Source organism: Triticum aestivum, chromosome 3A, assembly GCF_018294505.1.
Source record: "Triticum aestivum cultivar Chinese Spring chromosome 3A, IWGSC CS RefSeq v2.1, whole genome shotgun sequence".
Taxonomy (NCBI): domain Eukaryota; kingdom Viridiplantae; phylum Streptophyta; class Magnoliopsida; order Poales; family Poaceae; genus Triticum; species Triticum aestivum.
Window position 1 is genome coordinate 615,730,669 of NC_057800.1, and position 27,859 is coordinate 615,758,527.

Below are 27,859 nucleotides of genomic sequence, written 5' to 3' on the forward strand. Positions count from 1 at the left end.
ATCACCCCATGTGGTACGTATTGCTTTATACGGATGCCTTTTGGGTTGAAGAGTGCTGGTTCAACGTTTGCAAGGGCGGTCCAGATTGGTTTTGAACCCCAGCTCCATAGAAATATGGAAGCTTATATGGATGATATAGTGGTCAAAACCAAGAACAGGGCAACCCTCATATCAGATTTACAAGAAACATTTGCAAACATATGCAAGATCAATCTCAAGCTGAACCCTGAGAAGTGCATCTTCGGCGTCCCGTCTGGCAAGCTTCTCGGGTTCTTTGTGTCACAACGTGGGATAGAGGCCAATCCGGACAAGATCAAAGCTATAGAGCAGATTGAAGCGCCCAAGTGAGTCAAGGATGTGCGTCGGCTTGCTGGTTGCATTGCCGCCATGAGCAGGTTCATTTCCAAGTCCGCCGAGCGCGCCCTTCCCTTTTTCAAGATTTTGAAAAAGGCGGGCCCGATGGAGTGGACGCCAGAAGTCGAAGCAGCATTGCAAGATTTGAAGAGGTACCTCTCCTCTGCGCCAATACTAGTTGCGCCTAGGCCACAGGAACCGTTGCTGCTGTACCTGGCGGCAACGAACCAGGTGGTCAGCGCCGCACTAGTGGCGCGGAGAGAAATTGATGATGAGGTAATAGCAGCGACAGAGCCTGATACCACCGATGCCGAGACGATGCAGCCGGTTGGAGTGCCGCCAAGGAAGAAGATGATGCAGCACCCGGTCTACTTTGTTAGCTCCCTCCTGCAGGGGGCTAGATAAAGGTACTCCGGTGTGCAGAAACTGCTCTTCGGCCTTCTTATGGCCACGAGGAAGCTGCGTCACTACTTCCAGGTGCACGAAATCACTGTCGTCACTCGCCTCCCTCTGCAACGGATATTGCACAATCCAGACGCAACGGGAAGGATCGTAGAGTGGGCACTGGAACTGTCCAGCTTTGGCCTCAAGTTTGAGAGTACCTCGACGATTCAAAGCCGAGTCCTGGCGGAGTTCATTGCAGAATGGACCGCGATGCCTGACGAAGAAACCCAAGAGACTGCTCTCCTCGGGAAGGAGGCAAGTTGCGACTGGATCATGTACTTTGATGGACATTTCTCCTTACAGGGTGCCGGGGCTGGCGTACTGCTTGTCGCGCCCACTGGAGAGCACCTCAAGTACGTGATCCAGATGCACTTCCCCAGGGAGGTGTCAACAAACAATACGGCTGAGTACGAAGGGATGCTTGCCGGTCTTAGGATCGCAGCGGACCTCAGAATCAAGAAACTCATCATTAGAGGCGACTCGCAACTTGTCATCAAGCAAGTCAACAAGGATTACCAGAGCCCATTGATGAAGGCCTATGTCAATGAAGTGAGAAAGCTGGAAGAGCGTTTTGACAGTATATAGGCAGAATACGTTCCCCGAGCGGAGAATGATATCGCCGATTACCTGTCAAAACGCGCTGCCCTCAAGCTACCTGTGGAACCAGGTACCTTTGTGCTTCAGCTAACTCAGCCATCCGTTGATCCATAAACAGAGCAAAACAAGAGAAGGAAATCAGGGCCCGGCAAGTACTTTCCCACCGAGCTCCCCGGAGCCGCCGGCAAGGATGTTGCCGGAGATACTGAGCCCGCCACGGAACGGCTAGCTCCGGCGGAGCATCGAGATCTTGCCGTCAAGACAGCCGCTCCTGTAGCGGAGGAAACGCCTTTAGTCCTCGCCGTCGAGCCCCAGGCTCCAGCATGGGCACAGCATACCGTCCGATTCCTCCAAACTGGGGAACTTCCTGAAGAGTAGGAAGAAGCGGAAAAAGTAGACGGTCGATCTGCTATATACCAGTTCGTCGATGACGTCCTGTACAGAAAGAGGTCGAACGGTGTGAAATTGAAGTGTATCCCTCAAGAGGAAGGGCTGGGGCTGTTGGCAGAGATACATGGAGGCATATGTGGATCCCACATAGGGTCAAGAGCCCTTGCCGGCAAGGCATTTCGGCAAGGCTTCTTCTGGCCCACTGCCCTCCAGGATGCAACGACACTAGTCACCCGGTGTGAAGCGTGTCAGTTCCATTCAAAGAAGCTTCATCAGCCAGCTCAAGCCCTTCAAACCATTCCTCTCTCCTGGCCTTTCTCGGTCTGGGGGCTCAACATACTGGGCCCTTTCCCCCGCGTTGTCGGGGGCTTTGAGTACTTGTACGTTGCAATCGACAAGTTCACAAAGTGGCCAGAAGTGGAAGCAGTGAGGAAGGTCATAGCATAGCCAGTCGTCAAATTCTTCAAGGGACTAGTGTGCCATTTTGGTGTACCCAACAGGGTCATCACCGACAACGGTACACAGTTCACAAGCCGCACCTTCATGCAATATACCCAAGACCTCGGCAGCAAAGTCTGTTTCGCTTCCGTTGCTCACCCACGAAGCAATGATCAAGCTGAGAGGGCAAACGCTAAAGTACTGCGAGGCTTAAGGACAAAGACCTTTGACAGGCTGCACAAGAGTGGAAGGCGCTGGATTGATGAATTGCTGGCAGTTCTTTGGTCAATCAGAACGACACCAAATCGAGCCACCGGCCAGACACCCTTTGCCCTGGTATACGGGGCAGAAGCAGTTCTCCCCACGAAACTCATATACGGGTCACCTCGAGTAATTGCTTATGACGAGCTTGAGCAAGAGCAATTGCGGCAAGATGACGCAATGCTCCTTGAGGAAGATCGTCTTCGGGCGGCTGTGAGAGCAGCGCGCTACCATCAAGCCTTGCACCGCTACCATAGCCGCAAGGTTCATGCCCGAAGCTTTGAAGTTCAATCGGCACGTTCTTCGGCACGCTACCTTGTTCTTTGGCACGTTCAATCGGCCAAGAATTCCAACAAGTTGACGCCGAAGTGGGAAGGCCCTTATCGGGTAATACGAGTCACCAGGCCCGGCACAGTCCGCCTAGAGACCGAAGATGTCGTTCCGGTGAGTAACTCCTGGAACATTGAGCATCTTCGCAAGTTTTACCCGTGAGGCGCGGCTTGCCGAGCCCCCCAGCAAGCCACCTTTTGTATGAGCCTTGCCGATGACGCATGTAACCCTTTGTACAAAGCCAAGCACAGACCCTGAGCATAAGTAAATGAAGCGCTGGCGCCCTAAATTTAAAGCATGCATGCTAGGTCGAGTCTCGTCCTTGGCTAGGGTTGATAGTGCTTAGCGGCGACTAACCCCTACCTTAGAGGTCGAGTGTGCGTCTCTTTGTCTTTCTTTTGTCTTCTTTGGTTCACAGGACACGTAGATATCCGTGCCGAACCACTTGGGGAGAAAAGAAAAGAGGAACAGACCAGCATCTAGCCCCCGGCAAGCCAGTATTGCCGGGGGCTGCAAGAGCAAAGATTCACCCACGGCAAACTAGGGTTGCCGGGGACTGCAGCTTCAGATAAGTTCTTCATCCCTTATCAGGCATTCCATTATGGACTGAGGTATGTGAAACCTCCATTTCCCCTAAGCTACTGTGCTCCCCTAACTCTAGGGCCTAGGGCTCGTTCCTGGGGCCAAGTTGGGTCGTAGTCGCGGCAGCGAAAGGACGAAACAAGGAGCCTGAACCCGCCTCATCCCTGCCTCCGCCAAAGGCGTGAGGAAGGTCGAGCGAAGTGGGGAGACGGCAAGGCCTATTGCCGGGCAAGGAAATGTTTATCTTGAAGATATCAAGGATTTACTCCTTGTCGTGGGTTCCACCCGCAAACAAATGACCCGGCAAGCATCCCTTTTTCATTAAAAAAAACATTCCAGTCAGGTACAGTACATAGGGAATGAAAAACATGAATGATGGGATTACAAGTTTTAAATTCAGCAAAGGCCCAAAGGCTTACAAACTAAAAAGAGATAAGGTGCCCGTAATCCCTTTCTTGTTCCTCTCCTCAGGAGGCAGGTCAAGGAGGCGAAAAGGACAAAATGAGTGCCTAGGAGAGCTATGGGTGGCAGAAGGCACCAAGAGAACATCTTGGTGGCCGTCCAAAGCCTAGATGGTGATGGCGGCGCCGGAAGCAGAGCTCGAAGACGAGGCGGCAGGACGCCAGCACGCGTCGAAGGCGTCGATGCCCGCGTACTCCGACTTGACGGCCTTGTCGCCCGCCCTCTTCCTCTTCTGCAGCCTCCCTACGCCAGCCGCCCAAGGAGACGACCCCAAAAAGTTCAGGGAGCCGGCGACGCGGATGATGGGGTCGCCGGTGCCGCACGGAGCGGCACCTAACACCTAATCGGACCCGTCATCCTGCCGCCTACTACCCTCGTCGTCGCTGCCGCTGTCCTCCTCGTCACTCCCGCCCGAGGAGGAGTCTTCACTATCAGAAGAGCTCTCCACGCAGCACCTTGCACGGGTCCCAAAGCACCCAAAGACCTTGACGGAGAGAAGGCCACCCTCCATCAGCTTAAAATGGAGAGTGAGCCCCTACGTCAAGTGGTGGATATGAGCAAACGTCTTCCATCCTCGACAAAGATACATCACGTGAGGGGCGGGGAAGTCGACACGGACCCGCGTGCCACTGATCCCGCAGCCCCTCATGTGCAGCCGCAACGACTCCGGCGGATCCAGCTCCATCTCTCGCGCAAATGGAGTCGGGAGACGAAGGCGATGGCGCGGCGTCCGGCGCAGCCTGACGAAGAACTCACAAGGGTCATCCCTAACATGGCCCTCCATGGATGGAGGAGCTGGTGGTGGAGGCGAGGCCGGCGCGCCACCCCGTCCTCCTCTTCCCCGAGCGCCCCGGCCTCGCCCCCTCCCCCTTCCCCTTGCAGCTAGCTCTGCCACCGCATGCGCGGAGAAGGAGGGACGCGTTGTCGAGCGGCGACCCTCGCCGCCACTGTTGAAGGACCGGGATTCCCTTTCTCCATGAAGGATGGAAGGGAGGAGCAGAAGCTGAAGGAAGAAGAAGATGAAAGAATGCGGGACACCATCCCCCCTCCCGCTCTTTATAAAGGATCGGGGTTGGGGCTCGGCCGCCATGCTCAGACAATGAAGATACGGAAGGCGCAGGGAGCCAGGACCGACCCGCCGCCCCAACCAGCGACGGCTCGGTTTCCCGCCTCTACCATTTGCCACCCCAGGCGCATGGGAGACACGTGGCGGATGTGCAAAACCGAGGGGACGGGTGAGAGACCACTCCCCACCCCGTGATCGTGGGGAGTGGACGCCTTGAAGACCGTGCCTCAGCCCCATTCAGTAAATGGGCCGCGCCTCCACGCCTCCCTCCTTTTATGGGGAAGGCGCGAACCGCCCCTTTACTACGATGTGACGCATGCCTGTGGGAACCAACCCCACGCATGCCGCCCATGTCACACGCGCCTCCCCACGCCGTGCCACGCGTGAGAGCCGTGGGAAGCGCATCGCGCGAAGAATCTTACCACGTAAAAACCGCCCGCCTGCTCGCGCATCGTTTTTGGGCCTAGCCCAACAACGCGTTTCGCTTATGTGTGGACCAGGCCCGGGGCTCCTGTCGGTGTACAAAAAGAGGGGTACACTTTTTGTACCCCTATAACTGTGCACACGCAGTCTGAGCCGCGGATACCACCACACCAAGCAAGGCAAGGGAGGTGAGCCAGGGTAAGACCGAAGCTCAAGAGAACTACGACGCCAAGGCCAAGACCACGAAGAGCAAAGGGGACGAAGCGGACTCCCCCGGCAAGATCCTTGCTGGGATACAGTTCTAGCAGCCCCGGCAAGACCCTTGCCGCGGCGACTCGTCCCGCGCCTACAGAGAAAATCGCCCTTGAGTCCACTGCCCCCAAAGGGCAAGGATTCAGGAGACATCCCCGTGGCGACATGCAGATCTTTGTGAAGACATTCAAGATCAGATACGCACTAAGGAGACAACAACCCTTGGCGGGATCACAGCCGAGGAAGACCACAAGGCCCCGGCAAATGCCTTGCCGGGGATGACAGCAGGCGCCTCGGCAAGCCCCTTGCTGGGGCCCCGGCAAGGCCCTTCCCGAGGACACCCGCAGGGCCACCATCAGGCCCACGCCGACTAAACCTCCACCACTGCATGCATGCAGCTGCCGACCCAACCAGCTGGGCAGGCACCTGCATGGCGGCATGCAGATCTTCGTGAAGACCCACTACTATGCCACTTCAGCTGCCTGCCTACCTACGTGGCATCGCAGGCGTCGCTGGCCAGGGCGCGTGTTGACACAAGAAGGAGCGGCGACGGACGAGACAGATCTCTCCCCCCGTCCCCGATAAAGCAAGGACACCTAAGCAAGACGCATTAAATGCACCTTGTCATGTAATGCGAGGGATAACCTCGCATCACTGTACCCTTTCCACCTCCTGTGTGCCACTGTGGCAACCCCTTTTTCTATAAAAGGAGGCCCGAGGCGACCAGAGGAAGGATTCGGCTTTTTGGAGCTCCTCACGCCCCATAGCTAGCTCAAGAACACAGATATACAATCCACCAAAGCAGGAGTAGGGTTTTACGCATCCTCGCGGCCCGAACCTGGATAAACGAACCGTGTGCTACCTGTTAGATCCGCTCTTCTCACGACCCCGCGCCCCGCTAACCACAGTAGGGATTCTTGTGATCCCATAGGTGTCGTTCCCGCCAACACATGGGTTATCCAGAAGAAATATGTTGAACTTGGTTCGACATGCTAATCTATGCATCCACAACTCAGAAAGTTATATGTTCTTTGAGTTATCCCTCTTTAGTTGTCTTTTAACCTCGTCTATCAATTGATAGTCAGGAGTGGTTGTGCATTTGTGTTCATTGGTGCCTACTACTCTTGTGGTCCGTCAAGCCATTTTGTTCGGAATGACTAGGAGAAACAAACTCCAGTACCTCTTCCGTATCCAGGATTGGGTCAAAGTAGTTGTATTCCGCAGATCAGAATGCAATCAAGCTTTTGGTCTGTTCTACCCTGAGGTATTACCATCCTTATATTGAGATTGTCATCGGAATTGCACACCATCTTATGAACCCTTGATACAGTGGTACTTCTCGCCATCATTTTTCATTTCTCGGTTCCGTGTTGTCGCAACCAGAATGCCGACAAGTGAATCGTGATGTGTGAAATCAATACTCCTAGCGACTCTGTTGCTTGGTAGTTAAATGGACAACAACCTCATTTTTAGCGTGTTGCTTATTGAATCATCACCCTAAGGATTGATCGTGCTACCTAGTCCTTATTTCTGGTGCACTCTTCGACCCATGAGTTAGGATTGTGTCAATCCCTCGCTCTTTTGATCATATCGTCTTGCCCTGAAAAGCAAGATTATTCTCCAGCTTAGTAGCATATCGGTGGTTCGTGATTTTCTGAATATCTTCTCGGAAGTATCACCAGGTTGTCACCTGACCGCCATGTTGAGTTTGTGATCAAGTTGGTTTCTTATGAACCACCCCTTCTCCAAGAATCTGTGTTGGATACCCCTGAGCTAGTTGGTTAAGCTAAACAACAACTTGGAGAGTTGGAAGATAAAAGCTTTGCCGAATCTAGTTCATTCTAAAGGGATATCTTGGTGGTTGTGTGTGTGTTGAAGAAAGATGATATCTTCATCGATTGTTCGTCATGATCAGTTGTTGGATCTATTGTTTTGTCAAAACTTTGATTTGAGTGCGGGCTATCCTCAAATTAAATCAGAACCAATGGTGTTCATAATGTTGTCTTACTCATGGATTTCCCTTGAGCATACACCATTATATCTTTTGGGTCTGACCAGTGCTATCACTTGTTCCCATAATTATGGAATTCCTTCTTCATGGAAACCTGGATGATTTGTTGTTAAGCCCATCAGCAACATTTTTATCTTCTCCATGATTTTGTTGAACATGAAGCTAGTGTTGGAAACTTTTGAAAGCATCTCCTCATGCTAGCTCATGAAGCATATGTTCAGATGTAAGAAGTGACTCTCCAGTTCATGTGTGTTGGATTTCGGGTTCCGGCAGACCCTTGAGGTTTGAACACTGGGGTGCGTGTAGAGATTTCGCCTCCTACCATCCTGCACCGCTCCGCCGTCCTAGGATCTGAACTAAGGAAAGAGCAACACAAGAGACACAGGATTTATACTGGTTCGGGCCACCGTTGTGGCGTAATACCCTACTCCAGTGTGTGGTGTGTGGATTGCCTCTTGGGCTGATGATGATGAACAATACAAGAAAGAACGGCCTCGCGAGGGTCTGTTCTTGGCTAAGGCGATGAACTGCTGGGAGGAGTTCAGCCACCTTTCTCTCTCTCTCTCTCTGCTCTCCCTTTTCCGACCCTTCTAACGAGCCTCTTCCTTCCTACCTCTTTTTCGTCCTCTCCAGCTATGTGGGGGCTGGTCCTATTTATAGAGGCCCTGGTCCTCTCCCCAAATATGAGCGGGAAGGGAGCCAACAATGGCGGGCTAATTTGAAGGGGGACAACAAGTATCAGCTATCCTGACAAAAGTAGTCTTCGCCTGCGCAAAGCTCTGGTGATGATGCCATCTTGGGCTCCACGGTGACCTCCATCTCGTAGTCCTCATGGTCTTGGTCTCGTTGCATCGAAATGGCAACCTTTGCCTGATGCCTCGGTACTCCGCGGCAGCGCTTGCCCCCTTTGCACCAAAGAGGAAAGGAGGACGCTGCGCGGGCTCGCACCCGCCTGGCGCCCTGAGTTGTCATGGCTTGCGTCATGGGCTCCTCGTGAGGTACCCCGCCTTGATATCTCCGCCTCCTCGTGAGCCAGCCTGACGAGGCCATGCGTGAGGAAGCTTCACGTCGTCCGCCCCACGAGGCTTGGCCCCTTGCGAGGGTTTTGGGTTTGTGTTCGTGAAGATGGGCCGTGCTGGGCCCCCCTTTGAGCCACGCCGCAGGCCATAGGCAGGCAAGTCTGGGGACCCCCGTTCCCAGAACTCCGACAGTAGCCCCCGGGCCCAAGGTGCGCTCGGACTTGGCCGTGCAGGGAGGCAGAAGGGCAAGAGCGAAGCGCTGCGGGCCCTAATAGCCTGCGGCCTTGGGTGCCGCGTGGCGGTTGACTGGACGTGGGCGCCTCGACTTCCTCACGACGCCTCGGCAACTGCACGGATGGGACAAGTCCCTACATGCAAAAACGGGTCATGATTACCTGCGATCGTGGAGGCCGGCGGTTGGCCTTCGCCGGCCATAAGTATGGAACAGCGCGCGCCCTTCCAGTCTACCCCTCCTTGCTTCTCCTTCTTCCCGATCCTTGCTCCGTCTTGCCGCGATGGCTCCGATCCGCCGGTTCTCGATGCCAGAGAAGGGAAAGGCTCCCCGAGAGGGGCCAGACCCTCTCCCGCCGAAGAAACGGCTCATCCCCCGTGGCCCGGACGAAGGGGCCCTTCAGGTGGTGCCCAGGCCTTGGGGCGAGCGGGCGCCGCTGGGGTTCCCGCTTCCATTGTTCGCCCACGTCGAGGGCCCCGAAGGAGCTGATGCTGACCGCCACGGGCGGCGCCGCCGTCAGCGCCGATGGGTCACGAAGGTGTGGGTCGTCCCCCATGGGGTCCACACCGAGGGCTCCTCCCAAGAGTTCGTGCTCCATGTTGCCATTCCTCTTCAGTCTTGGATTCGCCTGCCTCCCTTCTTCGCCTCCATCATCCCGCAGGGGGAGCCCCTGGAGCTCTGGCTGCAGCACGCCGGCTACAGCACCCTCGCGGCCGAGGCAGAGGTCGCGGTCGACGCCCCGGGCGAGGTCTACATGACCCGAGGCTGGAGGGAGATCGCCTGGGTTTGCAGGACAAGGGGAGTCTTCGCGATCCACTTGGACTACGACGGTGCTTCGGTGATGATCTTCAAGGTCTTCGATGCGAGCGGGCGCCGGCTGGAGTGCTGCCCCGGGGAAGGTGTCCAGGGCCCTGCTGTGACGAGGATTGGGCACGCCACCCACTCCCTTGGAGGCTCCTCGGGTGTTGGAGGCGTCGGAGGTTCCAGTGACTCCGGCGAGCTCTTCGCGACTCCGGAGACGAGCGACGAAAGCTACGAGCCCCCGCGCCAGTGCCGCTCCTGGAGCAGGGCGGGCTCGTCAGGCCGCCGCCGACTCTGATCTGGATGGGGTTGGCGTCGGTGCTTGACGGCCCACTGTTGATGATGGCATCTTTTGCAGGGACGCGCGTAGTTTGTGTCCCTTTAGGATCTGTTCCCTGCGAGGAATCAAAAACGCGTCCCGTAGGGGCTTGTAAAGTGCCTGTGATCCTGTCTTGTATATATAACACTTGTCATAGAATCGCGCGAGTTGCTCATTCCATCTTAGCTCAGTCCTCCCTTTCGAACCTCACGAGGGCTTGGTGCTCTCCGCCGACAGGTCCCAGTCCCAAGGCGGCTTCAGCCGTCGCTGGTATGCCAGGTCGCGATGCCGTGGTCAAGGCCAGGAGGTGAGCGACCCGGAGTCCGGTAAGAGCCCCTGAGTCGCGATGCTCAGGAGGTCCCCTTTGGCGCCCAAGCAGCCATCGTTTGGTGAGAAAGGGGAGCGGCGTCGCTAACAAGGGATAGCATTAGGTGCGGGGATGGTGCCACGGTAGCTGGTGCTTCCGGGCGGTAACTTATCTCGAGGATCAGGGGCCGCTCTCTAGTGTGTGGCCGGGTCCGTGCGTCGGCAGGAGCGGGGTTGCTTGGCGAGGTCCTCGTGTGTCTCCTCCCTCTCTCCTTAGCTCCCCTTTCTGCTCTACGTCCTTGGGTCCCGGCCCTCGAGCGAATCTCAGCCGTCGCTGGTATGCCAGGTCGCGATGCCGGGGTCAAGGCCAGAGGGTGAGGGCTGGAGAGCCAGTAGGAGCCCTGAGTCGCGATGCCCAGGCACCCCCGTTTAACGTGCAAGTGGTTCACGCGGATGAAAGCGAAGGAAGCACAACAAGAGCCTCGCCTGACGCAGCTCCTTCAGGAGGTCCTGCAGGTCCATCATATAAAAAGCAAGGGGTTGCCATACAATTGACGGTCAGCCGTTGGTTGCTTCCGAGGGGTAGTGAGGCACTGAAGGCTTGACGAGGTGACGCTATGCAGGGCTGCCGCGGCCAGAGCTCAGCCATCCAGGTTTGTCGGCATTGCAGGGACGGACCCATGCGCAAGCACCGTGCCGTTCGGGAGTACCTCCGTTAGTTGGCGTCAGCTGAGTAGGCAACTAGGTAAAACACGTTAGCCGCGAAGGAGTGGATTCGTTCAAATAGATGCTGGGAATGCGGAGATCACTGGGTCAGGCCCGAGCGACTTGGGGGTGATGCAGCTCAGGTGGCGCCCCCAACAAGGTAAGCTAATCGACGCGAAATAAAAGGGATACACACCGCAGGGACGGGCCCACGCGGCCTGGGAATAATGCAGCCCTAGGGGCGCTCCCAGCTGGAAGAAAAACTCGAAAGATGTCACCTGATGATGTTGAGGACAAAGGGGTGTTGGTGTAGCAGGCTCGGGGGCTGCGGGAGCCGATCCTCATGAGCCCCCAGGCCCAGGGGCCTCGGGAGGCTCCGGAGGTGCTGGCGGCTCCTCGCGGGCCATCTCCATCTCTGCCAGGGCTGCGGAACGCCTGGCCTCTCGTGCCTTCATGATGCCCCTCATGAGGCGCTGGTACGCGTCAGCCACATTCAGGAAGCCATAAGGCATGCGAACGTAGTTGTGGGGTGGACCTCCGCAGCGCCCCACTCGCGAGGGCCAGAGGTGCTCCAGAGAGACGACTCGGTTGAGCCCTGGTATGTCGATGCAGACTCGCAGCCCACCATCCTCGCCTGGATGGGGGGCCACTGCTGGTAGGCGGCGGGCGCCTCTCATGACTCTTGACTCCTGTAGCTCCTGAATGGCCTTGCTGACGAACTCCTGTGGGTCTGGATCTCCTTGCCTTACTCCTTCTTGAGGGAAACGTGCTTCAAAACATGCCTCCATGTGGTGCCCAAGCGCCTCCCTCGTGACCCTAGCTAGGTCGGTGGCCCTCTAGGGGAGAGCCCCCGAGCCCTGCCTGGGGAGGGCGCCGGGCGCGCTTTCCTAGGCGATGGAGGGAGGTTCCCCCTGGGCAGGCGCGGGCCCTGAGGGGCCTGCCTCCTGAGGGGCCGGGCCGGACGATGTCTTCTTCTTCTTGGGGGCAGTCTCGGGAAGCCTCCTGCTTCCGCGATCCAGGTCTTCCAGTGATGCGGCCTGAAAGGCTCGTTCCAGGGAACACACCGCGTCCTTCTCTTCACAGGGCACTGTGATGACTCCGACACTTCCTGGCATCTTGAGGACGTTGTAGCCGTGGTGAGTTACGGCCACGAACTTGGCAAGCGCTGGGTACCCAAGGATGGCGTTGTACGACAGGCGAATGTGAGCGACGTAGAAGTCGATGAGCTCGGTGCGGTAGTTGTTGCATGCCCCGAAGGTGACAGGGAGACGGACCTACCCAATCAGGACCGTGGAGCTGTCAGTGATATCGGAGAAGGGCTTGGTTGGCTGAAGCTGGCTGTAGGGCACTTGGAGGTTGTTGAACGTCTCCACGGACAGGACGTTGAGCCCTGCCCCGCCATCGATGAGGGTCTTGGTGACCACCACGTTGCTGATGATTGGGGAACAAAGCATCGGGAGGACTCCGGCTGTTGCCGCACACTTGAGCTGATCTGCTGAGCTAAACATGATCGCGCACACCGACCACCTGAGAGGGCATGTGTCTTCGAGTCTGGGAGTACTGGGTTCACTTCACGGGTGAACTGCTTGAAGATGCGCTGAGAGGCTGGGGCTTGTGCTCCGCCCAGGATGCAGGCGATCGCGCGCGGCTCCTGAAAGCCCCCAGCCTCCTCATCCTGATGGCGGTCATTGTTTCTCCTTGGCTGTGGCGGTAGCGGTGGGAGGCCTGCGTTGCCTAGCGGGCGATCCTCGCGAGGCTGATCCCTCCAGTCTCCCTCGCGAGGCTGATCCCTCCATCCTCTCTCGCGAGGCGGGTCTTGCCAGCGATCCTCGCGAGGTTGGTCACGCCACCCTTGGCGCGGCCCATGGTCTTCCCAGCGTCATGCGTTTCTTCCTCCTCCTCGACTGTAGCCCTGGTCACCGCAGTCGGGGCGACGGCCGATCCTTCCTTCACGCATGGCTCGGAGTTCTTAGCATTCGTTGGTGTTGTGGGTGTGGAGGTCGTGGTACACGCAGTACCGGCTGCCCTTGGGAGGTTCGGGCTGATCTCTACCCCGCTTGGTGTCTGGTTCTGCCGCGGGGACTGCAGCCCCCTTGCGCTTCACATCCTTGGCCTTGAGCTTCTTCTCTTCTGGGTCTGCGGCAGGCAGCTCGAGGAGGGAGAGACACACCTCCTCAGCCCTGGCGCACTTGTTTGCCAAGTTGAACAGCTCCAAGGAAGTGCACAGGTTTTCATGCATCGCCAGCTCCTCCTTCATCTTGACGTCACGCACTCCATCGGAGAAAGCTGAGATGATGGCCTCCTCAGTCACCTTGGGGATCTTGAGGCGTGCGTTGTTGAAGCGCTGGATGTACTTCTGCAGGGTCTCCCCGGGTTGTTGCTTGATGCGGCGCATGTCGCTCACGACGGGTGGCCGGTCGCGAGTACCTTGGAAGTTGGCGATGAAGCGGGTGCGCATCTCTTCCCAGGAGGAGATTGTGCCTGGAGCCAGGTTCAGGAGCCAGGTGCAGGCCCCATCCTTGAGCGCCATGGGAAACCAGTTCATGACCTTCTCGTCTCCGTTAGCAGCTTCGATGCCCAGCTCGTAGAGCTGGAGGAACTCCGCAGGGTCGGCCGTGCCGTCGTAGCGAGGAGGCAGGTCTGGTTTGAACTTACCGGGCCACGCGATGTTGCGTAGTTCGGTGGTGTGGCCACGGAAGGCCTTAGGTGATGGAGAGCCTGGTCTTGCATGTCCCCACGCGCTAGAGCAGGGGGATGGTCGCGACGTGATGGAGCAGGGAGCGCCCGGGCAGCTTCTGGCGGGCGAGGGACTTCTTGGCAGCTCTGTTCTTGCTACGCTGGCACCTGACGGAGCGGGTTCCGCCCAGGGGCCAAGCACCTTGGAGCCATGGCGTCTTCTTGAGGAGGAGGCGGCCGGGGCGCCGCCGGAGCCTCTTCGCCAGCGCGGGGTGGGGTGCGGTGCAGCAGAATGGACAGCATGGAAGAGCCCCCTGCAGCGTGGACGAGCTCGGTGACGCGGTCGAGCCATTCCTCGTAGACGTCGTCGACGGGACGGTAGCGCAGGAGCTCGTTTGCCGCGATGAGTGCAGCCCGAGCCTCCATGGGCACGCGAAGCACGCAGGACAAAGATCCAGCTGGGGCGAGCGAGGGAGTTGCGGTGCGGCCGTCTTGCCGCACGGACGGATGCTGGGACGATGCTTGCCGCTCGTCCCCGCCGGGCCGGTGGCGGCGTGGACGGCAGGTGACGGGGAACGGTGTGGATGCCCGCCGACAGGGGCCATCTGGGCGACGCGGGAAGCGAGTGCGGCCCGGCGCTCTGCGCGGGCCCGACGAGCGTCAGACATGGGCGTGACAGTCAGAGGAGAACGGGGCGGTGGAAGACGAATCCCGGCGCACCCCTACCTGGCACGCCAAATGTCAGATTTCGGGTTCCGGCAGACCCTTGAGGTTCGAACACTAGGGTGCGCACGGAGATTTCGCCTCCTACCTTCCTGCACCCCTCCGCCGTGCTAGGATCTGAACTAAGGAAAGAACAACACAAGAGACACATGATTTATACTGGTTCGGGCCACCGTTGTGGTGTAATACCCTACTCCAGTGTGTGGTGTGTGGATTGCCTCTTAGGCTAATGATGATGAACAATACAAGGAAGAACGGCCTCGCGAGGGTCTGTTCTTGGCTGAGGCGATGAACTGCTGGGAGGAGTTCAGCCACCTTTCTCTCTCTCTCTCTCTGCTCTCCCTTTTCCGACCCTTCTAACGAGCCTCTTCCTTCCTACCTCTTTTTCGTCCTCTCCAGCTATGTGGGGGGCTGGTCCTATTTATAGAGGCCCTGGTCCTCTCCCCAAATATTGAGCGGGAAGTGAGCCAACAATGGCGGGCTAATTTGAAGGGGGACAGCAAGTATCAGCTATCCTGACAAAAGTAGTCTTCGCCTGCGCAAAGCTCTGGTGATGACGCCGTCTTGGGCTCCACGGTGACCTCCGTCTCGTAGTCCTCCTGGTCTTGGTATCGTTGCACCGAAATGGAAACCTTTGCCTAATGCCTCGGTACTCCGCGGCTGCGCTTGCCCCCTTTGCACCAAAGAGGAAAGGAGGACGCTGCGCGGGCTGGCACCCGCCTGGCGCCCTGAGTTGTCATGGCTTGCGTCATGGGCTCCTCGTGAGGTACCCCGCCTTGATCTCTCCGCCTCCTCGTGAGCCAGCCTGACGAGGCCGTGCCTGAGGAAGCTTCACGTCGTCCGCCCCGCGAGGCTTGGCCCCTCGCGAGGGTCTTGGGTTTGTGTTGGTGAAGATGGGCCGTGCTGGGCCCCCCTTTGAGCCACGCCGCAGGCCGCATGCAGGCAAGTCTGGGGACCCCCGTTCCCAGAACGCCGACAGTGTGCATTTGATGCAAGTTGTCACCATGAATTCGAGAAACTCAATGTTGCTTCCTTTAGAATCATTCCAAATCAGTCATGCATACGTGCGAAGTATTCTGTGGTCTGGAGACTTGCAACCTTCATTCTATATGTGTCCCTAGCACACCAAGCCACTGACTGATTTGTTCAAGGAGAAGGAGTTCCTTCATAAGAGCTAATCATGACTTATGTTAGGACCTCGTTATCTGCGATGATGGTTCCCAACTAGAACTCGGTAGTGTTTTATTATAAGACTTTTACGTGATCATGCTTGTCTTGGACATCATGTTCACATGTATGTAGCAGAATCAGCTCATGTTTTGGAGCTTACTATCGTAGTTCATTCCTCCGAGAATCTCGCAACGTCATCTCATCGATTTGTGTTGCAAACTTTCATTTTTCTTTCTAGACCCGATGAGTTTGGATTATCCTGACACCAACCAGATCTGAATCCCAGGTAGATATGATGGTTGGAACATTTCTCAAGGACTATAATATTGGTCTCTCTGTAACCCAGTAAAGTGGATGTTGTGGCCAACACACCCAACCGGAAGACTTATTATTGTAGTATCTTTATTGAGAAAGTTGGCCACCTCCCCATAAGGATCTCGTAGAATTTATTCCAATAGTTGTTCCTTATGGATTTTTTTGTGTTCTCAAAGTCCGACCTTTTACTTGATGTTCTAGATATCAAACCATATCTATGAATGGACTACACTAGGACATCAAGGAGAACATTAGAAGCGCAGTGCTAAATGTCTTCCTTTGTATCTGCATCATCCATTTCTACTCATCATGGTAGTATGTTGTGTTGCCAGGATCCGTGCCACGGATGTTGGTAAAACCTTGATGAATATGGAAATGCTCAAGTTCTTGAGAGCACGTGCAAGCAAAATCATCCATTGTGTTGTCTTCAACAAGGTAGTCCACATCATCCATTCTAGTCTGGGTATGCCATCCCTTCTTACTCGTTCAAACGATTGCTCGAGATTTTCCCTAGGCTGGTATAGAGAATTTTATTGATCTCTGGATCAAAAGTAATTCTTTTTGCCACTTAAGGGATAATTCTATGAGTCATCCTTCTCTAGGGTGTCTCGTTATGGTATCATGGCAACTCAAATCCTTGCTATGTTGACAACCGTTCACCACCCTCTTAGGTGTGGAATTGTTGTCTACCTAGTAAACAGTCGTCATCTATTCCACTCCACCCCTCTAGATGTGTACTTCGTGTCTCAGCTCGAGATATGTTTCAATGTCTCACTCCGTGAGTTGATCCTGAGTTGTTCGATCTTCGATATGATCGATCCTTCTAGACTTTTCTCTTCCCCTCATTGTCATGTTAGTTGGAGTTCTCGGGGCAATACATCGAGACAATGATGGTGATCGAATCAACGTTCTTATGAAGTGCCACCTGGATCATGAATATCATGTTAGTTTGCGTTCCCCCTCCTTTTTCCCTACGCTTGAATCTCGGGACGAGATTCTTGTTTAGTGAGGGTGAGTTGTCACATCCCTAGCTTTACCCTAGCCTTAGACTAGCTTGGTTGCTGCATCATGTTTAAATTCAAATGAAATTTGAATTGAGGAACTTTCAAAGCCTCAGAATCCTTTAAAAAATGATCAAGATCAAATTGCTTCAAATATGTCCGAGAAAATGTTCGTGTTATCCTCTGGAAATATAGGCAAGAGGTAAAATCCAAACCAATATTTTTGGTATCTCACAAACATTTATTTTGGGCATTTGAATTAAATCAATAGCTATTTGAATTGGATTTATATCTAGTATTAAATAAATATAGGTCCAAAAATTCTGAAATATTTTGTGGAGCATTGGTTTAATTCTTTTAGCTCCTAAAAATATATTCAGAAGCAAAAAATTGAATTGGTTTCAAAACCAAATTCAAAACAAACCTGCAAAATAGAAAATAGAACAGAATTGGAAAAAAATAGGAAAGGACAAAAACCTTACCTGCAGCCCACCTGGCGGCCCAGTAGGCCGACCCATCCCACCAGGGCATAGCCGTCTTCCACCTCGCGCCAGTCGGACGCAGAGCGTGTGCCCAATGCGCGCGCGCCCGTAGCTCCCCACCTCCTGCTTGCCGCCGACCGCCTGGAGCTGGCTAAGGGCGCCACGCAACCCCTCTGGCCCTCTAACAATCTCCCCGTGCTCCTCCCCCTCCTCTGCTCTCTCTCCCTCTCTCACCGAACGCCACTGCCGCCGCCGTTCGCCATAGCCGCAGCCGCAGCCATCCCCGAGCCTCTCCGACGTGTCCACGGGCATCGGCACGCCTCCCTCATCCTCTCCGTCCAGCCACGCCTCACCGGAAGCCCTGCATCGGCGTCATCTTCGTCATCTTCGTCGCTGGCCACCGGAGATCCCTCTCGCCGCCCCGCTTGCTCCAGAACCTCCCCAAGCTCGCCGTTCACGTCGTCGCAACCGCCGTGAGCTCCTGACACAGCTTTCCCTCTCCGCTCCCTCTCTCGCATGCCATAGCTGCCGCACCGCGTCCACCCGCACGTGCCGCGTGCTCGCCGCCGACGTGCCCTCGGCCACTCAACGGCCCGGCCATCGTGCCCCGCTTGATCCCCGCTCCGCGTAGAGCCTGTTGATGCCTTGCACGCGCCACCTCGCTCACCGTAGCCTCGGCCCCAAGCTCACCCGAGCTCCGGCTGCCACCAAAGTCGTGGCCGGCGATGACTCCGGCCACCACAGGCCCGGCCACCACCACCATCCGACGCACGTTGGCAAGGGCTCTCCAACGAGCCCATCCGCGCACGCTCTCGCCGCCGGAGTCGCCCGGACGAGGAGCGCCGCCGCGTCCTGCTTAGCACCGGCAGCTAATCGCCGTTTAGGTGACGTGGGCATCATTAGTGGCTAATGATCGACTAATTAAACCCTCCAGTGACACAGACAGCGGGCCCCACTGCCTAACTAACCAGCTAACAAAAATAGATTAAGATTAATCTAAACACAGTGGCCCCACGCGTCGGTGTTGACCTCGCTGACGTGGCCGTTGACCGGTCCCACCTGTCATCCACCCAAACCAGCCTGAGACACTGACGTATGGTTCCCACAGGTCAGGTTTGACCTGGCCGACCCAGTTGACCCACTGACATCACACCTATGTCATGCTGACGCAGTAAGTGATTTTCTAGATTTTTAAATAATTCAGAAAATTCCAGAAAATAGTTAAAACTTCTAAAATTCATAGTAAATCAACCGTAGCTCCAAATCAAATAAATTATATATGAAAAATGATCAGAAAAATCCAAATAATCTATTTATGGCATTTTCATGCATGTTAGAGCAACTTATGTCCTCTGTTTAGGACAATTCAAGTAAATGACATTTAAGAAAGCACATATGGAGTTTGAATTTGAACCTAGTGTTCAAACCAACTCCATTTAACTTGTTGCTAGTTGCATTAGGCCAATCAACACCATTTTGCCATGTCACATTCATGCATCATATTGTTGCATTGCATTCATTGTGTCCTTCTCTATTTGCCGGTAACCGTCCCCTCTCAGTCGACGATGTTTCCGACGACGTGATCGATGACACCGATGAAGAACCATACTATCTTCAAAAGTGCCAGGCAAGCAACCCCCCCCCCCTTGTTCATTCCGATACAATCCCATTCTGTCGCTCCTGCTCTCTTTTACTGCATTAGGACAACAACGATTCAACTGTTACATGCTGCGGTAGTTGAACCCCTTTCCTCTGCATGACCTGTCATTGCCACAGTAAATAAATGAAACCCACTAGCATGAGTAGGAGTTGTTTGAGCCCTGATGTTCCTACTCATTCATGCTTGCTTGTCATGCCTGCTATTGCTTAGAGTTGTGTCAGGTCTGATTCATCGGGGATGACTTAGAAAGTTGTGAAGATGTCCTATTGTGTGTTAGCTAAGTATGTTGTACACGATTTGGTAAAGGTATCGATGAGAGGCCATGTAGGAGTACATGGTGTGTTGTTTCATTGGAACCGTCCTTAAGCACTGAGATCTGTATGTGTGATTTAAGAACTAGTTACTACCATGCATTGGGATCCTTAATTGACCCTCTCGGCTTCTTAACCACCCTAGTCCTCTATCCAGGACTTGCAACTAGTTTCTGGTGTTTTTAGGATATGTGTTGGCGGCCGTGCGTAGCGCTGACCCCAGGGGTGGGCTATGATGTGGTAGATACACCGTGGCCGGGCATGCCGGGCGCCCGTTTGGTGTTTCGGAACCCTCTACACATCATTCAAGGCCGTATCTGGAAACCTCGGCCGGACTCCCTGCGGATGGAACCTGGATAGGCGATAAACCTGGACTAGAGACTTGAGTGTTTAGGTAGGCCGTGGCCGACACCCTCGTTGGGCTTCCGCTTGAAGGTTGCCGAGTACATGTCGTGTAAACGACGGTAAGTGGTGAGAGCGTGTGTGAAGAAGTACACCCCTGCAGGGTTAACATCATCTATTCGAATAGCCGTGTCTGCGGTAAAGGATTGCTTGGTTGCCTATACAGTTCATAGACAAGTGAAAGTGGATACTCTAAAATGAGCAAGATAAGCGTGAGTGCTATGGATGGCTTTCTCGTAGGGAGACAGGAGCGGATCCATAGTGGTGTATTGAATGGTGAATATGTGGACTCGTGTGCGCCACCTCAAAAGAGTTGCTTGCAGTCGTAGTTCAGGTTAGCCACTGAGTCTAAGCTGGCTTGCTGCAGTTAAACTCCACCACCCCCTTTATTGATACTGATGCATATGTAGATAGTTCTGATGTAAGTCTTGTTGGGTATATTTGTACTCACGTTTGCCTATTTTATGTTTTGTAGAGAGACGTCAGTCTCGCTAGTAGTTCCGTGTGGACTTCGATGTTTAGCTTGATACCTCAGCTATGATCTTGGGCCCTCGGCAGGATCTGGTAGATAGCCAGGCTTCTTAGCCTTTTTCATTTGTAGATGTTTGTACTCAGACATGTTAAGCTTCCGCATGTGCTTTGATTTGTATGCTATGATTGTTGGGTCATGAGACCCATGTTTGTAATATCTCGCTCCTTGGAGCCTAATGAATAAATACTTGAGTTGTAGAGTTATGTTGTGATGCCATGTTGTATTTACACATATCGAGCATATTGTGTGTATGATTGAAATGCTTGGTATGTGTGGGATCCGACAATCTAGTTGTTTATCCTTGGCAGCCTCTCTTATGGGGAAATGTAGTCTAGTGCTTCCATGAGCCATAGTAGTCCGCTACAGCCCGGTTCACCGGAGTCCTGTTAGCCCAGCACTACTGCTCAGGAAACTTGACTGGCCGGCATGTGTTTCACTTCGTTCCTGTGTCTGTCCCTTTGGGGAAATGTCACGCGGTGACATCCGGAGTCCTGCCTAGCCTGCTACAGCCCGGGTTCCCAAAGTCCTGTTAGCCCAATGCTACAGCCCGGATTCACACGCTGCTGACCGACATGCTCGATGCGATTCATGTATGCCTGTCCCCATAGGTTAGTGCTGCTTTGGGTTCATGACTAGCCATGTCGGCTCGGGTTCTCTGTCATATGGATGCTAGCGACACTATCATATACGTGAGCCAAAAGGCGCAAACGGTCCCGGGCCATGGTAAGGCGACACCCGTGGGAATACCGTGCGTGAGGCCGTAAAGTGATATGAGGTGTTACCGGCTAGATCAATGTGATTTTGAATCGGGGTCCTGACAAGTCCGACACGCAGTATTGTCTTCGGCATTGCAAGGCGGGTTCTTCTCCAAATTTTGAATGTTTGTCAAGTAGTGTCCAACACTATAAATGTTGGACTTCTTGGCTTCTGCGCCCAATAAGGGCTATCTTCCACGCCTCGAATGAATACGAGGAGCCAGGGCATTTTTACATTCGCCCCCTAGCGAGATAAATAAATAGTCTATTAAAGGGATGGGGATTCTTAGATCCAATCCATACCATCCTCCCACAGCGAGAATCCATCGGAGCGCGCTTTAGAAAAATCCACTCCAACATGGCCGACCACCACAGCTCCTCCTCTCGCCCCCGTAGCCCTAAGCCCGGTGATTAGGAGAGGTGTTCGGTCTCACACAGTCGATTAGTCGAACTGTAGACTCAGGGATTTCTCCCTCCAGCGTATATGGTTCCTGTCTGAGATGGGCTCGCCACCTACAATGTTGGCGAGCAAGCGGAGAGCTTCCCCAGCCCCTCTACAAGGGAGCGGGTGTGCCTTGTTCCTTACTTATTAAGGGGACTCGGATTTTCGATTCATCCATTCCTCCGCGGGCTCCTGGAGTTTTACGGCCTCCAACTGCATAATTTCACCCCTGCTTCCATATTACACATCGCCGGCTATGTTGCCCTTTGCGAGTTATTCCTGGGCTGCGAGGCTCATTTCGAGCTATGGAAAAGGTTATTTTGCCTCGTCCCCCGCACACAGAAGGGGTCACTTTATCAAGTGGGCGGAGCCGAAATATGGCGCATCACCGAAACTGGATACCTGTCTGGTACTCCGAAGAAGACGTCCGAAGACTGGCCTTCGGAATGGTTTTATATGGAGGACGTCCCCCTTCTGGACCCTGTTCGGCGGGGTCTTCCTAAGTTCAACAATGCTCCTCTGAAGAAACGCCAAAGCTGGCACCCACGGAGCTCCCAGGAGGAAGAGAACGGGGAAGTCCTTTACCTGATGAACCGGATTAAAGTGCTGGCTCAATCAGGATTGACGGTAATCGAGGTTATGTCAATATGCATAATGTGGGGAGTGCAGCCACTTCAATATCGATGGCACCCCCTGTGGTGTTTTAACGGGGAAGATGATGCCACCCGTTGCGGCGTAAGGGTTTAGACACCACTGCTGCTTTAGCAAAAATTATGTCCGAGTTGTTCAAGGGAGAGGAAGAGGAGTTCATCTGAATCAAGCCACGGGATGGATTCTCCATGTACAACTCTCCAAGCTTGGTGAGTTATATCTCCTTACTCCCATTCTTCCCGCATTCTTTGTCGTAGGTACTCACCTTGCCATTTTATGGCAGGAACTGCGAAAAGCCGTAAGGAAGGTCAACAACCCATCTCCAAAACTAGAGGACCCTGACCGGGCCCTCGGTCCCATACTCGAAGAAGATCCAGACATATTCGTGGAGCTGATAGACAAGCAGTTCTATCAATTGAGCTGTGATGACGCCATGGTGGCCATTACGACCGACTATCCCGGACTGCTCCCTGCGTCGCACGTAAGAAAAACCAAAATCCCAACTCCAAAAACTAGGATCCCCTTTTAGACACTTCACCTACCATATACATATGGTGTTTTACAGGGAAGTCATTCGGGACGCCGTGCCGAACTCGCAGCAACTCGCCAACAAGAGGCACCGAGGCCGGGTAGGCCAAAAAGAAAGGCGGTCAGGACGGAGACGCCGACGCAGAGGTATGACAAAAAACCCTGCTCCGTGGTTGTCGTCTTTCTCAAAATGTAATGACGTCCAGTTTCTTTAATAGAAAAAATGCTCGCCAGAATATGTATGGAGAGGCTGCCGACCATGCTTCCACCAGTTGGGCTCCAGGGCCGGACATAGAGGCGGAAGCCGACATGGGGCGAACACCGGATACTCCTCTTACAGAGGATGCAGATAGACTGTCCGCTACAAATTCAGAAGTGGAGAGATCCATGAATCATACGCGTCGCCGGGCCGTACTCCGTGACGCTTGCTTCTCACTAGAGGCATTTGATGCCTTCAATTCTGGAGACACGTACCCTCGTGCTGCTTGCTTCTCACCAGAGGCATTTGATGCCTTCAATTCTGGAGACGCGTACCTCTGTGCTGCTCAGAATGGTCTAGCCAGAGCCACGAACTAGTATGTAAGGGATGTACGGGTAAGCAAATCTGACGATTATATGTATCAGTAGCCCCTGAGACTTGAAACAGTTGGCACAACAAATTTAAGGATCATTTATTGTGCAGGTTCTTACAGAGAAGAATACTCGACTGTCACAGCAGCTGGAGGAATGCAAGACCCAACATCGGGCCGCCTTTGCCGCATTGAAGGAACCTGAAAATTCCCCAGCTGGTAACATTTGTTTCAAAGAATGATAGGTACCATATAGCGTGCGGCATGGCTGCAGATCTAACAATAGATATTGCAGATGACTCCGGAGAGAATCCGGAGGACCAGCATGTCGTACGACAGCTAAAGGCTGGCGAACGCGTGCTGACTAAGGTCAGGCGGGAGAAAAACAATCTCCAAGATGCCAATACCAAGCTGAGCGTAGAACTGAAAGATGTTCGAGCTCAGCTTGCGGACTCCGAGAAGGAGAATAAGCGGCTTCGACGCGGCATTTTCAGTAAGTGCTTGAACGAACCCTTAAAAGGGTGCGGCGGAGAAGTCGGCTAACAGAGTTATGTCTGCAGGTTTGCTGATGGGTCGTCCCGCGGAGGAGATGCCCGGGTCTGCGGGTGATTTTCTACCCGAGCTCTCACAACTGCACGAACAAGTTCGGCAGGTGATGCAAGGTATTGCCCAGGCCTTGTGGCCATCCGTCTCCCTGCCAGAAGGCATTGGAGAGCTTGCAGAGAAGCTCAAGGGAGCACGGCAGCGCTTCCGATTATGGAAGATATCGACCTGCCGTCAAGGTGCCAGGGAAGCCTGGGCCATGGTGAAGATGCGGTATACCAAGGCTGACCCAAACCACATGGCCGAGGTCGGACCTGTGGGGCCCGATGGGAAAGAGATCCCCGTTAGCTTAGTGTATGGGCAAGTAGAATTAGCCGCAAAGTATTCCCAACAGGATTGTAGGCTAGACAGCCTGTTGGATGGTATAGAAGAGGAATTTAGTCAGTCTACATGACTATGTAAACAAAGTGACATGTATAATGCCTTCTAGCCGGATTGTAAATCATTTGTCTTGGCAGACCTTTTCGCTTCAACCTCGGGACCCTATAGTCCGGAGTGTATCCGAATACCCGCTCAGTTATATAAGAACCGGGGTATGTGTGGAAACCAGGTGTAGGGGTCATTAGTGCTTGAATAGACAAGTATCCAACTAGTTACGTTATATTACATGGGTAGTAAGAAACATCTTCGAGGGAGAATAGTTCCGTTAAGGGTTCCTTTCCCTGGGTACACATGCCCTAAAGTGCATGTCCGGACTGCGAGAGGAGACGCAGGCAAAAACATCTGGGGGCACATATGGAAAATAAAAAAATCCTCTTTTGTTCACCGACCGAATATTCCCTTAAGAACGCTAGCTTTCGGCTTCACCCAGTCTGAGGTACACATCCGGCTGACCTGGAAGTAAAAATCGCAGAGGTGCTCCCCTTATGCCCTAGCCGAATTAGCGGGAACGTAGGGCATAAATACAAGAGCCAGGCAAACCAGCTTGGCCAAAACTTAAGTCATATTGATGCATATAATGGCGAAGAAAAGGTACATGCGGAAGAATAACACATGTGCAGGGCATGAAGCCCAGATGAATAATTAAGCTTCTATGTAAGAAGCCCCTAGGTATAATGAGTGCGATTAGCGCATCAATAGTGTGCAAGAAAGGCACAAATTGGCCCTTGAAGGCCTTGAGAAAGAATAAAAGAAAGGAAGAGAAAAAATACAGATAATGTATACGCAAAAAATGGACAAAGGAAGGAGACACACATAGAGTCTGGCACTAGGCGTAGAATCTTTGGAGCCTGGCTGCGTTCCATGGGTTCGGCTCAAGTCGATTATTCGATGCATCCTGCACACGGTATGCTCCACCAGTCAGGACTTGGTCAATAATGAAGGGACCTTCCCATTTGGGCTCGATCTTGGTCTTTTTCTTCTCCGGCAGGCGTATAACTAGCTCACCAACGTTATAAGTTTTGGCCCGTACTTCTCTGCTTTGGTATCTGCGAGCCTGTTGCTGATAGAATGCGAAACGGGCTTTTGCCACGTCGCGCTCCTCCTCCAGGGTGTCCAGACTGTCCTGCCGATCGAGCTCGGCTTCTCTTTCTTTGTACATGCACACTCGAGGTGAGTCATGAATTATGTCGTAGGGCAGAACCGCCTCTGCGCCGTACACCATAAAGAAGGGTGTGTATCCGGTAGTACGATTCGGCGTGGTCCGCAGCCCCCAGAGTACAGAGTTGAGCTCCTCTACCCAGTACGTGTTAGACTCCTTTAAGGATCGCACTAATCTGGGTTTGATGCCGCTCATGATAAGATCATTTGCACACTCAACTTGGCCGTTAGTTTGTGGGTGATAGACAGAGGCGTGATCGAGCTTAATGCCGATGTTGCTGCACTAGAGTTTTACCTCATCAGCCGTGAAGTTCATGCCGTTGTCAGTTATGATGCTGTGCGGGACGCCATAACGGTGCACAACCCCGGATATGAAGTCTATCACCGGTCCGGATTCGGCCGTTTTAATAGGTTTGGCTTCTATCCATTTGGTGAATTTATCCACCATGACCAGTAAGTATTTTTTTCTTATGGATTCCCCCTTTAAGGGGTCCAACCATGTTAAGACCCCAGACCGCGAAGGGTCAGGTAATGGGGATTGTTTGGGGGCAGTGGGTGGCATGTGGCTTTGGTTTGCAAAAAGCTAGCAACCGACGCATCGTTGGACCAAGTCCTGTGCATCTACCCGGGCTGTCGGCCAATAAAAACATGTACAAAAGGCCTTGCTTACAAGGGCCCGGGCTGCGGCATGGTGCCCACCGAGTCTGGCGTGAATTTCTGCCAAAAGCTTCCACCCTTCCTCTTCGGAGATGCACCTTTGAAGGACTTCGGTAGTGCTTTTTTATACAGCTCTCCCTCGTGGACACTGTAGGCTTTAGATCGCCGCACTATGCAGCGTGCCTCATTTTGGTCCTCGGGAAGTTCCTGCCTAGTTAGGTAGGCCAGGAATGGTTCTGTCCACGAGGCGATGATCGCCATTATTACGTGGGCTAAAGGTGTTATTTCGGTGGCAGAGCCTCCGATTATGTCAGAGTGTTCGGTATCCGGCATTTTGGCCGGGTCCGGACTATTGTTACCGGTGTCCCCTTCCCATACCACGGATGGCATAAACAACCTCTCCAAAAGATGTTGGGGGGACCGCATCGCGTTTTGCACCGATGCGAGCGAGGATATCCGCCGCCTGATTGTTTTCCCGAGCCACATGGTGAAATTCGAGCCCCTCGAACCGAGCTGACATCTTTAGCACGGCGTTGCGATAGGCCGCCATCTTCAGATCTTTGGCATCGAAGTCTCCATTTATTTGGGATATTGCGAGGTTCGAATCCCCACGCACCTCCAGGCATTGAATGCCCATGGAAACTGCCATCCGGAGACCATGTAACAGGGCTTTGTATTCGGCTGCGTTGTTGGAGTCTGTATACAGTATCTGTAGTACGTATTGGACTGTACCTCTGGTTGGGGACATCAGGACGACGCCAGCCCCCAGACCAGCCAGCATTTTGGAGCCGTCGAAGTGCATGGTCTAATTGGATATGCGCCATACTCTTTAGAGAGTTCGGCTTCCGTCCATTCAACGACAAAGTCGGCCAATACTTGCGATTTAATGGCTCATCGGGGTTTGTATGTTATGTCGAACGGGAGGAGCTCAATGGCCCATTTGGCAATCCGGCCCGTGGCATCGCGGTTGTTTATAATATCATTAAGTGGCAATTCTGAGGCTACTGTAATTGAACACTCTTGAAAGTAGTGTCGCAGCTTCCGGGATGCCATGAATACCGCATAGGCTATCTTTTGGTAATGTGGGTACCGTGATTTGCATGGACTGAGGACAGTGGATACATAATATACCGGCTTTTGAAGGGGGAATTTATGTCCGTCTGCTTCTCGTTCGACGACGAGTACTGCGCTTACAACCTCATGAGTTGTCACAATGTACAACAACATTGGTTCGCCGATGTTTGGCGCGGCCAGGATTGGGTTGGTTGCCAGTATGGCTTTTATTTCTTCCAATCCGGCTGTGGCAGCGTCTATCCACTCGAAGTGTTCGGTGCGCCGAACGAGGCGATAAAGTGGTAATGTCTTTCTCCTAAGCGGGAGATAAAGCGGCTTAGAGCTGCCACACGTCCGGTCAATTTCTGGATTTGTTTGAGGTCCGTTGGGATAGTCAACTGTGATAGAGCTTGGGTTTTGGACGGATTTGCTTCAATTCCTCTACTGGATACAATGAAACCCAGGAGCTTTCCGGCTGGTACGCTGAAAACGCATTTTTCCGGATTGAGCTTGATGTCGTATGTTCGGAGGTTGTCGAATGTGAGCCTCAAGTCATCTATTAGAGAGTCGAAGTGTTTGGTTTTCACGACCACATCGTCTACGTATGCCTCTACTATTTTGTCAATCTGTTTCTCCAGACATGTCTGAATCATGCGCTGATATGTTGCGCCGGCGTTTTTGAGCCCAAAAGGCATTGTGTTGAAATAGAAAGGGCCATATGGTGTGATAAATGCCGTTGCGGCTTGGTCGGACTCCGCCATCTTGATTTGGTGGTAGCCGGAGTATGCGTCGAGGAAA